The 12,862-nt window shown below is 42.0% G+C and overlaps 1 long non-coding RNA gene across 1 annotated transcript in view; it reads left to right on the top strand.

Moving 5' to 3' along the window:
- The window catches only part of LOC111552120, a 132,307-nt gene that overhangs the window by 114,797 nt on the left and 4,648 nt on the right, over positions 1-12,862 (top strand). The gene's annotated exons all lie outside the window — the stretch shown is intronic.

The following is a 12,862-nucleotide window of genomic DNA, read 5'->3' as shown; positions in this document are numbered from 1 at the left end:
AGTTTGGGAGGAGGTTGAGGGTTAAAAAATTACCCATCAGGTACAATATTCACTATTTAGGTAATGGGTACCCTCAGAGCCCAATTCCCACTAGTATACAATATACCCATGTACCAAACCTGCACATGTACCCTTAGAATCAAAGGAAAACAACATTTTAATAAAAAGTAATTATCACTGTTTATAACTGGTATAGTGACTTGTTGGCTTATTTGTTTTATCAATATGAGGGACGAGGCTAGGTGTGAATTGTTCACCAAATGCTTAACCCAGTGCCTAGCACATGATGAGAACGTAATAAATACTTGTTACACAAATGGTTGGTCATCCCCATTCATGTCAATTGTACATAAAGCTGGAGAGTCCACAGAGCTCAGTGTTCCCAAGTTTCCTTTCTAGTTAAAGAGCCTATTCTTTGAAAAATTTCCTTTTATCTTTCCTAGTGAGAACCCAGGAAGTTAAGTGTGATTAAACCAAGTTGTCTTAAATTATTTTCAAAATAAACTATAGGGAATTTGGGAAAATTGCTGTACATACTACATTTCCCCCTGCACCAACTTTGGCTTTCTTTCATTATTTAGCTTCTATAGTCAACGAACTGAGGCTTAATTCCTAAGGCTCCCATTTTGTTTATCTCCAGTAATACTGTTGTTTTTTTTTTTTTTTGCCCTGAAGTCTACTTTATCCAACATTAATATAGTCACTTCAGTCTTCTTATGGTTACTGTTTATATGGTATATTTTTTCTATTCCTATTTTTAACCTATCTGTGTCCTGATATTAAAACTGTGTCTTTTATAGGCAGCATATACTTGGGTCTTACTTCTTTACTCATTCTGACAATCTCTGTCTTTCATTTGGAATGTTTAGTCCTTTTACATTTAATGTAATTATTGATTTGATTGCATTTAGATCTATATTTTTTCTTTGTTTTCTATTTGTCTCATCTGTTGTTGTTCTCTGTACTGCTTTCCTGGCTCTTTTTGGGTTAATTTAATATTTGAAAAAATTTATCTGCTAGTCTTTTTGCATTTTAAGTGATTGCTTAGACATTATAATATATATTCCTAACCTTTTAGAGTCATAGAGTTAATATTTTATCACTTCATGTAAAATGTAAGAGCCTGATAGTCTTACAGATCAGTTTACCACCTACCCCTCTGTCATTTATATCTATTTGATGTAGATGTCAAATTAGTTAGTTGTCACATGCATCACTTCTCTGTATATTATAAACCCCACACTACAATGTTACAGCTTTTGCTTTCATCTCATTTTGTTTAAAGTTTTGCAATTTTAGGTATCAGCACATGATAAGAACTTAATAAATACTTGTTGAACAAGTATTTCATTTCTAATCATTTCTGGGGCAAGACTGAAAACCAAGGCCTAGTTTGTAGCTCTAGTAGATTCTTCGTTTCTGAAACTGTCTATGTGTATGTATAAATCACTGAGAAACCTACTGAAGGCTTCTTTTTTGGAGCACCCAACTACAGGCTTTCACCTCACAAATTAGGCTTGTTCATCCTCTTTTTTGATTTAAATTTCAGTGACCATCCAAACCTCCTTCATCTCACACAAACCGGTTCCCTGTATTTCTTCATGCAAAATCAGATATTTATGGCATGTACTTTATTATCACACTCTGGCATCAAGCTGTCCATAAAATTAATCTTTTTTTTTTTTTTTTTTTTTTTTTTTTTTTTTTTTTTTTTTTGCATTTCTTTCTGAGACAGTATCTTACGCTTTTTCTGTTTTGAGTATCTGTTTTTCCTAAGGCTAAATTGTCTTTTTGTGTGGTGCTTTTTCATAACTGAACTTGTGCTTTCTGGAACATTTTCCTCTCTTCTTTCTGTCTTCATGTTTATGCTATTGGCTGGTGGCTTTTGAAGAGTGTTTTTAATTCTTTTCCTCTGATTCCTTGCTGAAGTATTTTTCTGGCTCTGTGTGCCAAAGCCAACGAACTGTACAGAGGCATGCTAGCAATGCCACTGAGAAGCTGTGTGACTTTAGGTCAGTCATTCAATTCCCGTGAGCTCTAATTTAGGTGAAATTATCTAAAGTTCCTTCTAGTTCTAACATTCTATGTTCCCATCACTTGAACTGTACCTTTAGTGACATATAAACAGTCTTCAATAGGAAGTGGGGTTGAAGCTGCTATGGTAATGTTGTCATCTGTTCACACACACAAGTACACACACACAAGTATACACAAACACGCTCCTCCTCTCGTTATTCTCTGACACTTCTGATTTTGATTGTCCTGACTCTTAAATGCTGTTTCTGTTAATCTTTTGATTCTCACCATGTATTTAGCTGCACACTCCTTCCTCTTCAAATACCCTCAGGGCTTATGTTCTTGAAATCTGGGGGCTGTACTCACTTCAGCTACCTGGCAGCCCTCTGCTCCTCCCCTGGCATTGTGCTGACCTGTGCCTACTCAGTCACAGAGAGTATTTTCCTCCTTAATCCCTTCACCAGACTCTCTGTTTCCAGGTGGCCTCACCTGGGACCATGGACTTCCATTCTGCTATGTCCCCAGCCATTTCCAGTCTATGAACGAAGTGGGCTACATTCTTGTGGGTGACAGGATTCCTGAGAAAAGGCCGTGAAAAAGCTGGAAAGGTTTATGAAGTCAGTACAGTAAAGATGAGAGATGGGACTGGCCCAAGGTGAAATTATAACTTTGGGAAAGTGTATTTTCCATACTCTTCCATACCTCTTTCAGATATGTTTCCTTTCTTTGGGACACTGCATTTCATGACATGAGTGCTCTCATACTACCTTTTCCCTTCTTAGGAAACACCACTGGCCCCTCTACCTACTTCTCAGGACTCCAAATTCCAGATCACTGCTATGTCTGACTCTTTCCTCCAATCAGACTTACTTGTCTTTTTTTTTTTTTTTTTTGAGAGGGAGCCTCACTCTGTCGCCCAGGCTAGAGTGCAGTGGCGTGATCTCAGCTCACTGCAAGCTCTGCCTCCTGGGTTCATGCCATTCTCCTGCCTCAGCCTCCCGAGTAGCTGGGACTACAGGCGCCCACCACCGCGCCCAGCTAATTTTTTGTATTTTTAGTAGAGATGGGGTTTCACCGTATTAGCCACGATGGTCTCGATCTCCTGACCTCGTGATCCGCCCACCTCGGGCTTCCAAAGTGCTGGGATTACAGGCGTGAGCCACCGCGCCCGGCCAGACTTGCTTGTCTTATGAACACTCCTTAAGAGCTCTATTTTCTGCTAACCAATTCAAGAAACATCTGTATTAAAGGCTGACAATGGTTCAAAGAGTTTTCTTTCCTGAATAATATAACAGAACATGTAAAAGGTAAGCAGAGGATCTCGATTTGAAACCAAGCTTTTCTGCTTTCTAGCTAGGTGAACCTGACCAGTAATTTACCCTCTCCTGAGTATCAGTTTCCTTTTTCTTAAAATGAGAGAGAAAACGTTTTTAATGGGGTTGCTATGAGGTTATAGATACAGTGTAAGCAAGCACTGTTTGTAAGTACTGTGCGAGGATAAAGGATTTTGAGGCCAGTTCATTTGGAAAAAGAGACATCTAGAATGATCATTATGCTAAAGTTGCTTCTTTTTAAACTTTTTCTTCTTCTTCTTCTTCTTCTTCTTCTTCTTCTTCTTCTTCTTCTTTTTTTTTTTTTTTTAAGGAGACGGGGTCTCACTCTGTCACTCAGGCTGGAGTGCAGTGGTGTGATCATAGCTCACTGCAGCCTCTACCTCCTGGGCTCAAGCAATCCTCCTACCTCAGCCTCCTGAGTAGCAGGGACCACAGGCATGGGCCACCACATCCAGCTATTTTATTTTTTATTTTTGTAGATATGGGGTCTCACTATATTGCCCCGGCTGGTCTCAGACTCTTAGGATCAAGTAACCCTCTTGCTTTGGTCTCCCAAAGTGCTGGGATTACAGATATGAGCCACCGTGCCCAGCCAATTTTTTTCCCTTGAATAATGAAGGGGAAAGAGAAGAAAATGTGAAGAGAGTAACTGGTAAGATTTGATGAGTAGGAAGTAAGATTTTTGGATACAAGTTCCCCTATCTGGCTATCCATCCACTTTCTGGAGAAAGGACTCACCCAGATGAATATAATGGGTCCTGTTTATTGAATGTGTATTATGTGCCAGACAACTTATATACAGTGTCTCGCCACTTTTCAAAGAAACCCTTCCAAATCTTAGAGAAGGAAATGGCTACTCTAGAATCATGGGCACTTTTTCCAAGATGGCATTGCTGTGAGTGGTAGAGCCAGGTTCCAAGCTCGGCTTTGTCTGATTCCAAGGCTGGTGCCCTTTTTCCCATACCAGCCTGATCTTACTTCCCTGAGAAAGCTTAATAATGCACCTCGGGAGCCTCACTCCACCCCGGGCATCTGGATCTCCTTCAGAATGTAGTCAAAAAACAAAGAGCAAGCATGTTCCAAAGTAATCTGAAGTTGATTAGCCTGAAGGCCTCTGGGCTCGACCTGTTAGAACTGCGCTGAGGGCTGAGTGGTCTCCCGATAACTGGATCCTCTGTGGCGTACCCAGTGGGAAAGCGAATGTGCCTTGGCAAGCTTGAGCTCATCCAATGGTTGGCACCGAAAATTATAAAGTGGGGGAGACTAAAGAAGCAGCTACATCATGACACTGCATGATTATTTTATACTGACGTAATTCCTGCTTGACTGTTGCGTAAGCCACATCACATGTCTGAAGTGGAAGAAGCCTTTATAGCTAAGTGTAGAGCTGAACTAGGTATTCCTCATGGCAAATTTCTCAGCCAGGTGGCCTAGTCCAGAAGTCCCTAAAGTGGCCACCTCTTCCCCTACTCATGTTGAATTTGAGTCCAAGTTTAAACCCTTTACAGGGAAGGTTCTTAAGGGTGACTTTCCCTCACACCTGGCCAAGTGCCAATGTCATCATTGGCACCGAGGCAATGTTTGAAGATAACTCTGGTGATGAATCCTGTTCAGGGCAGAGAATGAAGTAACTACTAGCAAGGGAGATTTATTTGATTGTTTAAAACCCTGATGGCACTGAAACAGACTAAACCAAACCCCAAATTTCCTTTAAATGGAAAATCTTTGGTCTGGGAATACAGCCATCTCCATGGCCTCCTAGGTTTTCCTCAGGTAGCGAAAGTATTGGGCGCTGTTAAGGAAAGGAAACGAAAGAGATCCAAACTGAATTGCCCAAAGCAGATTTCAAATTTCTTGGAGAATTTGCATTCATTTCATGATTTGACTAACCAGCTCCAAGCTGATGCAAACGGCACACACAGACTTTTACTAGGAGGAAGAGATTGAGTGGGGAAGAGAGCTTGTGGATTTCTAGTCTTGGGGGAGGCTCCTCTTTGGGGAGACTGGCAGAGGAAGGATGCTCTGACTTCCCACGTTGTGTCAAAAGGTAATTACCTTATTTTGGCCAAGGTCTTGACTGAGGGCTATACATCACTTTAAGAGGTGAAGTGGCAATTCAGTTGATTGGAAACAAAAGATCTAAGATACCTTGGCAATTGTCATTGGGTGATTTTCCCATTCATAATTTTATAGAATTAGAAGACAGAAATTTAGTGCTGGAAGGGCAGTGTGGATGTGCGTTGTGGGGAGGATTTAGCAGGCAGGAAAGAGAGAAGGGAACTATCATGTATGGGTTAGGATTGTTACCCATTTTCATCATTGAATGATTTCTATGGTGCTTTGAGGAAAATAATTCTACAAGAAACCGAGGCGCCAACCTTAGGTGAGTTGCCTGAGATAGTGGTTAGATGGGACACAGCGTGGCTGCTGTTCTTCCTGTCGCAAAAGAGGATATTCTCAACCTGGTCACGTCCACCTTTTCCTTTTCTAGCAAAAGGCCGGGTGCGGTGGCTCATGTCTGTAATTCCAGCACTTTGGGAGGCTGAAGCGGGCCGATCACCTGAGGTCAGGAGTTCAAGACCAGCCGGGTTAACACGATGAAACCCCGTCTCCACTAAAAATACAAACATTAGCCGGGCGTTGTGGCGGGTGCCTGTAATATCAGCTACTTGGGCGGCTGAGGCAGGAAAATCGCTTGAAACCGGGAGGCAGAGGTTTCAGTGAGCCAAGACCATGCCATTGCACTCCAGTCTGGGCAGCAAGAGTGAAACTGTCTCAAAAAAAAAAAAAAAAAAAAAAAAACCAGGAGTCCAGCAGGGAGCAAGATGGTTGGGAGATTCTCACAGCTTGACCCCCTGGTTCCTCAAATGGCAAGACTTCTAGGGCCTAGCGATGTGGCTCCTCCACATTCAGGGCTCCTTTTTGAAGTGGTGTTCAAATTTCCTAGCCCCAAAACTGAACCCAAATAATATTGTTTTGTGCGTAGGGTAGCTGAGTCAGGACTTTCTTAAAAAGAATGAGAAAACAAAATCAAAGAGCTTGGCATACTAATTTTATATAGAATGAAACCTACACATTTCCTAAAGCTATTGAACTGGAACAAAATCAGATCAAAATATTCTCTGTAAACCTAAGTCAAGCCAATATTTCCCTTGGGTTGAGTCCATTGCCACAAATAAATATCACTGAGGGTCAGGTGCTCTTCGAGACTGAGAATGTGGCCCCATGAAGGGAGGTGCAGTGAGGATGCCAGGTGGGGGCCCAGGTTCAGACAACCCCAGGGTATGGGAGGACTCGGGGTAGCCTCTCACCCCGCTGGACCGCTGACCCTTCATCTGTAAAGCGAGGGGGTTGCAATCCTTCCATGATGTTCAAACTGAAACAAAACAAAACAAAAACCATGGAAACTTTTTTTATGAGAAGGTGTCTTTTGGTGGAATCCCAATGTGTAGAAATGGTAAGAGCAGAGCTACTCGGAGTGAAGCAGTGGTTGGTAGCTCAGTAGATCCAGACTAAATTATAGAAATCATAGCAGTTAATATGGAATGTGCTGTGCACTTTTCCAAGCACTTTCTCTGTAATCCCTCCTTTAATCCCCACAACCTTCCTTCTGAGGGTGGGCACTATTATCATCAACCCGATTTTGCATTTGAGGAAACTGAGGCACAGTGTGGTTAAGTTCATGGCCTGAGGTCACATAGTCACATAGCTAATGACAGCAGGTATGGGACTTGGATCCGGGCACTCTGACTGCAGACTGCACCTGTGTAAGTGTCCTGTGCTGTTGCTCTCAGGCCAGCCAGCAGCCAGCTGTGTTGGGCACCAGCCTGTGTCAGGGACACTAAATCAGAAGGGAATAAAGCAGAAACTTGGTACCAGTGAACTTGGTACCAATTCTAGTCTCTGTCTAGAATTCCTGATGTAACTGGCAAAATGAAATTCGGACACTGACGTTCAGACATTGCCCATCAGACAGAATTCGCAGGTGGACAAAACGAACATCCTTTCTGGTACTGCCCTATCTCTAATGACAGTTTTGCTCTACACATAGCAAAGCATGTGCGGTGATTGCAGGCTGTTCACCTGGCTCTGAGACCATGGCCTCAAAATGCTTTCCCTACAGTTGCAATAGGCTAAAGTTCTGAGGAAAAAATGATTGACTGTATAATGCTATTTATCAGGAATGAGTGATTTATTTTATTATCTAATTTTAAAAGTCTTTCATACACTTCCCAAGAGGCTGCCTAGTTCAGATATTCATAAAAGGAAAGAGAAGAGGGAATATGAACTACAGAACGGCGAAAAACATTTTACCAACATGACAGACAGAGGAAATCATTTTAAAACACATTTTGAAGATGTTTTCCATTGTAGTAGACATGGAATATATCTCTCTCTTTTATACATGACTGTTATGAATGGAAAGATACTATCTTTTGAGATAGTTTTAGATAAAATAAAAACGTGATATTTTCAGTGCATATTTCTTGTTTTGTACATAAAAGTCTCATCATTTTTTGTTGTTGTGCTTGAGACGGAGTCTCGCTCTGTCACCCAGGCTGAAGTGCAGTAGTGCAATCTCGGCTCACTGCAACCTCCGCCTCCCGGGTTCAAGCCATTCTCGTGCCTCAGCCTCCCAAATAGCTGGGACCACAGGCACGCACCACCATGACCAGCTAATTTTTGTACTTTTAGTAGAGATAGGGTTTCTCCATGTTGGCCAGGCTGGTCTCAAACTCCTAACTCGTGATCCACCTGCCTTGGCCTTCCAAAGTGCTGGAATTACAGGCATGAGCCACCACACCTGGCTAAAAGTCTCATCATTGTTGTTAGTAAAAAATCATTTGCTCTCCGCTCCAACTAAATAGATGTTAATTTCATAGTTGAAGAGAAATAGCCCACAGGTGTGTTAAACCATCTCCCTGCTTGGTGTTCCCATCGTCTGATTTCAGTTGGGTCCTTCTCAGGCTCCCAGCTTCATTCTTGAGGCATTTCCCCCTCATTACTTCTTATTCCCTTTGGGAAGCCCTGGGGTCACACATAACCAAACAGTTGGCCTTTATGTTGCTGTGTAGCTTTAAGAATCTATGACTTGGAGTCTCAGCATCCAGTGGTCTTCCAGTATCCTAGGCTACCAGTTCAAATTAGGGCCGCTGCCTATACAAGTGCCTGGAGCCACCTGATACTGGCAGGGGGTGGCCATCACGGGCTGTGTGTTTCTAGGGTTTCTTTTGGGGTGTCCATAAAGTATTTCTGAGAGACTGTGGTTTACTCAGACTCCCTGGACTGTTGAGAGGCCCAGCCCTGGGGAGGTTAGTCGACGAACAGAACATAGTTGATGATTTCCTGCTGTCACTATTTCTCTTAATGTTTCATTTTTATTAGTATATTATATTATTAGTATATTTTTCTATAGTTCCTTTATTTGAGTCCTGTGTGCAGCTCCTGAAGACAGTCCCGCTTACCATATAACAGGCATGAATTGATTTATGAAGACTTCTTTTCTTTTTCCTTTTTTTTTGTATTAACAGTATTTTTGAAGTAAAATTACGTACCATAAAACACACTCTTTATAAGGGTACAGTTCAATAAATTCTAGTAAACATATAGATTTGTGCAACCATCATGACTATCCAATTTTAGAACATTTCCATATCTCCAAAAGTTCCCCCTTGCTTGTTTCCAGTCAATCCCCACTCCCACCTCCATCCCCAGGTAAACACTCGTCTCCTGTCTTTATAGATTTGCCTTTACTGGAAATTTTATCTAACCGAATAGACTAGACAACATGTGGTCTTTTGTGATGGGCTTCTTTTAACTTAATATGCTTTTGAGTTTCATTCATGTTACTGCATCTATCAGTGGTTTGTTGCCTTTTTGTTGCCAAGTAGTATTCCATTGCCTGGATCTACCACATTTTATTTATCTATTCACCAGCTGATGGATGTGTGGATTGTTTCTGGTTTTTGTCTCTTTTTTTTTTTTTTTGAGACAGAGTCTCACTCTGCGGCCCAGGCTGGAGTTCAGTGGCATGATCTCGGCTCACTGCAACCTCTACCTCCCAGTTCAAGCGATTTTCCTGCCTCAGCCTCCCGAGTAGCTGGGATTACACGTGTGAGCCACTGCGCCTGGCCTTTTTTTTTTTTTTTTTTCTGAGACAGGGTCTTCCTCTGTCACCCAGGCTGGAGTGTAGTGGTGTGATCACTGCTCACTGGAGCCTCAACCTCCTGGGCTCAAGCGATCCTCCCACCTCAGCTTCCCAAGTAGCTGGGACCACAGGTGTGTGCCAACACACCCAGCTAATTTTTAAATTTTTTGTAGAGATGGGGTTTCACTATGTTGCCCACGCTGGTCTCGAATTCCTAAGCTCAAATGATCATCCCACCTCAGCCTCTTGAAATGCTAGGATTACAGGCATGATCTATCATGAATAATGCTGCTGGGCTGAGCGCAATGGCGCACACCTGTAATCCCAGCACTTTGGGAGGCTGAGGCAGGTGGATCACTTGAGCCCAGGAGTTCAAGACCAGCCTAGGCAACATAGCGAGACCCTATTTCTACAAAAAATAAAAAAAAAAGCCAGCATGTGGCACATATCTGTAGTCTCAGCTACTCAGGGGGCTGAGATGGGAGGATTGCTCGAGCCTAGAAGTTTCAGGTTGCAGTGAGCTGTGATTGCAACACTGCACTCTAGCCTGGGCAACAGAGTGAGACTCCATCTGAAAATAAAGTAAAATAATGCTGCTATAAATATTGGTGTATAGGTCTTTCTGTGGACATGTTTTCATTTCTTTGAGAAGATACTTCAGCATGAAATTTTTTGGATATGACAAATTTATGCTTAACTTTTTAAGAAGCTGCCAAACTGTTGTCCAAAGTGGTTGTGCCATTTTACATCCCCACTAGCAATGTATGAGGGTTCCAGCTTTCCACCTCCTAGCCAACACTTGGAATTGACAGTCTGTTTATTATAGCCTTTTGTGGATGCCTTGTGTGATCTCATTGTGGTTTTAATTTACCTTTCCTTAGTGACTAATAATGTTGAGCATCTTTTTGTGTGCTTAACAACCATTTCTATAAATTCTTTGGTGAAATGTCTGTTTAAATCTTTTGACCATTTTAAAATCGGGTTGTTCATCTTATGGAGCTGTGGAAGTTTATTCTGGATACAAGTTCTTTATCAAATGACTTGCAAATATTTTCTCCCAGTCTATAACTTATCTTCATTTTCTTATTATGGTGTTTTTTGAGGAGCAAGTTTTAATTTTGATGAAGTCCAATTTATCCATTTTTTTCTTTTATGGATTTTTTGGTGTCATATTCAAGAAATATTTGCCTAAATTAATGTCACAAAGAGTTTCTCTGACTTCACTTCCATTTAAAACACTTATTAACATATAACTTGTGCCAGCCACATGCAAGGGGCTGGTAGTAAGAATGTGCATAAAATACTCTACCTTTAGAGAGCTCTAGTGGGGGCAGATGCACATGAGCAATTCACTGCATGAAGGCATTTAGTTGCTTTTCTAGAGGTGCTTGCAACTGGGCCACCGAGGTAGCACTTAGCTATCCCAGAGGCATCGGAAGAAACAAATGTCAACTCAGGTGGATGATCTGATATGGGATCTCATGACCAAAATTCTGGTTGAGGGAAAAGGCATGAACATCTCAGAGGACTCCAGGAGGCCATTACTAAGAGGGTTTGGGGAGAGGAAATAGTCTTCTATTGTCTCAGATAAGATTAAGCGGACGTTCCTCAGTGGTTTTTACTAACAGAAATCTACCATCTTAAACTGGCAGAGACTGAAGGCTTTAATTAAAAAAAAAAATAAGAAAACAGTGAATCTGTTAAGTCCTAACAAACAGGATTATCTGATTTTAATATCAACATCTTGGAATGTTTGGATGGAAGATCTGCTCATCCGTCCTCTCTATCCATTTAGAACATCAAGAATGGCACTGTTAGCGTTCTATCTGCTTTCAGCAATCAAGACCCGTCTTGCTAGAGGCTGAGAGACAGCGATGCTTGGAATTCTCATTGCTTCCCACAAGAATGATGACCATGAGGCATCTGGTCATGAATGTCTGTATGAAGGTCCAGTACATGAATAGCTAGCTGTTCCTTCACTTGGTGAAGAGGCTTTTGATCATGTTGTTTACTCTTGATGCTGCCCTGAAAGGGGACAAGCAAATGTCTCACAGAGCAGGACTGGGCCCAGGGACCATTCTAGGGAAGAATTAACAGAGGAAAACAACAAAGAGAGGGGTTCGGTCAGTTTTGCATTACAGTCAGCATTTCAGGGTCTGAAGGGAGACTGCCCTCTCACTACTCAAAGTGTGGTTCCTGGACCGGCACCATCAGCACTACCTGGAGCTTGTTAGAAGTGCAGAATCTCGGGCAGGTGCTGTGGCTCACGCCTGTAATTCCAGCACTTCGGGAGGCCAAGGCGGGCGGATCACAAGGTCAGGAGATTGAGACCATCCTGGCTAACATGGTGAAACACCATCTCTACTTAAAATACAAAAAAATTAGCCAGGCATGGTGGCGGGTGCCTGTAATCCCAGCTACTCTGGGGGTTGAGAAAGAGAATTGCTTGAACCTGGGAGGTGGAGCTTGCAGTGAGCTGAGATTGTGCCACTGCACTCTAGCCTGGGTGACAGAGCGAGACTCTGTCTCAAAAAAAAAAAAAAAAAAAAAAATGCAGAACCTCAAGCCGCACCCAGACAGTAGGGTAGAAGAAGAGATCTTCTGTCTAGACTTCACAAGATACTACTGAAGCAAAATCTGCCTTTTCTTCTGAGATCATCTGATGATTCATAAGTACTTTCAGGTTTGAGAGGCACTGGTCTAGCCCAGCGGATCTAGAGTCCTCTGCAAATGCCCTGGTTAAATGCTCATCCAGGCTCTGCTTAATAATTCCGGGTACAGATAGCCAAGGTCAGTTAGCAGATGAGAATGATCCTTTTATTTTTCTTTTTAGATCAGGCTGGTTAGGCAGATAAGTGGGCATAAGTGGATAAATTGCTGTGCTCTAATTTGCAAGGGCAGGTCAGCTGTTAGAGTTACCCTTTAAAACAGCTCATCTTTACAGCAAACTGATTGCTTAAAAGGTTTGGAGAAAACAAGACGATGACTTTGGTATGTGATTCTGTGTCCACTTAGCCTCATTCCACAGTGTATCTACCATTAGGAAAATGCGGCGTTATTGTGAGTACTATTAATGCAAATTAGTTGTCACCAATTATTTTGAGTTTATTGTTTAAATTGCTACAAGCTCTCTTTCACACTAAGATGAAGAAATTGGTAGCAGTGACTCAAACTTTAGTGTGCATCAGAATCACCCAGAATGCTTGTTAAAACATACTGCTCGGCCCCGGCTCCAAAGTTTCTGATTCCGTTTATGGGATGGGAACTGATAATTTGCATTTCTAGCAGTTCTCTAATGCTGCATTATAGAAATAGTAGCTTCGAATGCATTTTTAGCACCACAAAAAAATATCTAGACCCTTAT

Source organism: Piliocolobus tephrosceles, chromosome 10, assembly GCF_002776525.5.
Source record: "Piliocolobus tephrosceles isolate RC106 chromosome 10, ASM277652v3, whole genome shotgun sequence".
Lineage (NCBI taxonomy): Eukaryota > Metazoa > Chordata > Mammalia > Primates > Cercopithecidae > Piliocolobus > Piliocolobus tephrosceles.
Note: the sequence above shows the minus strand (reverse complement) of the source record. Positions and strands in the feature narration are given on the sequence as shown.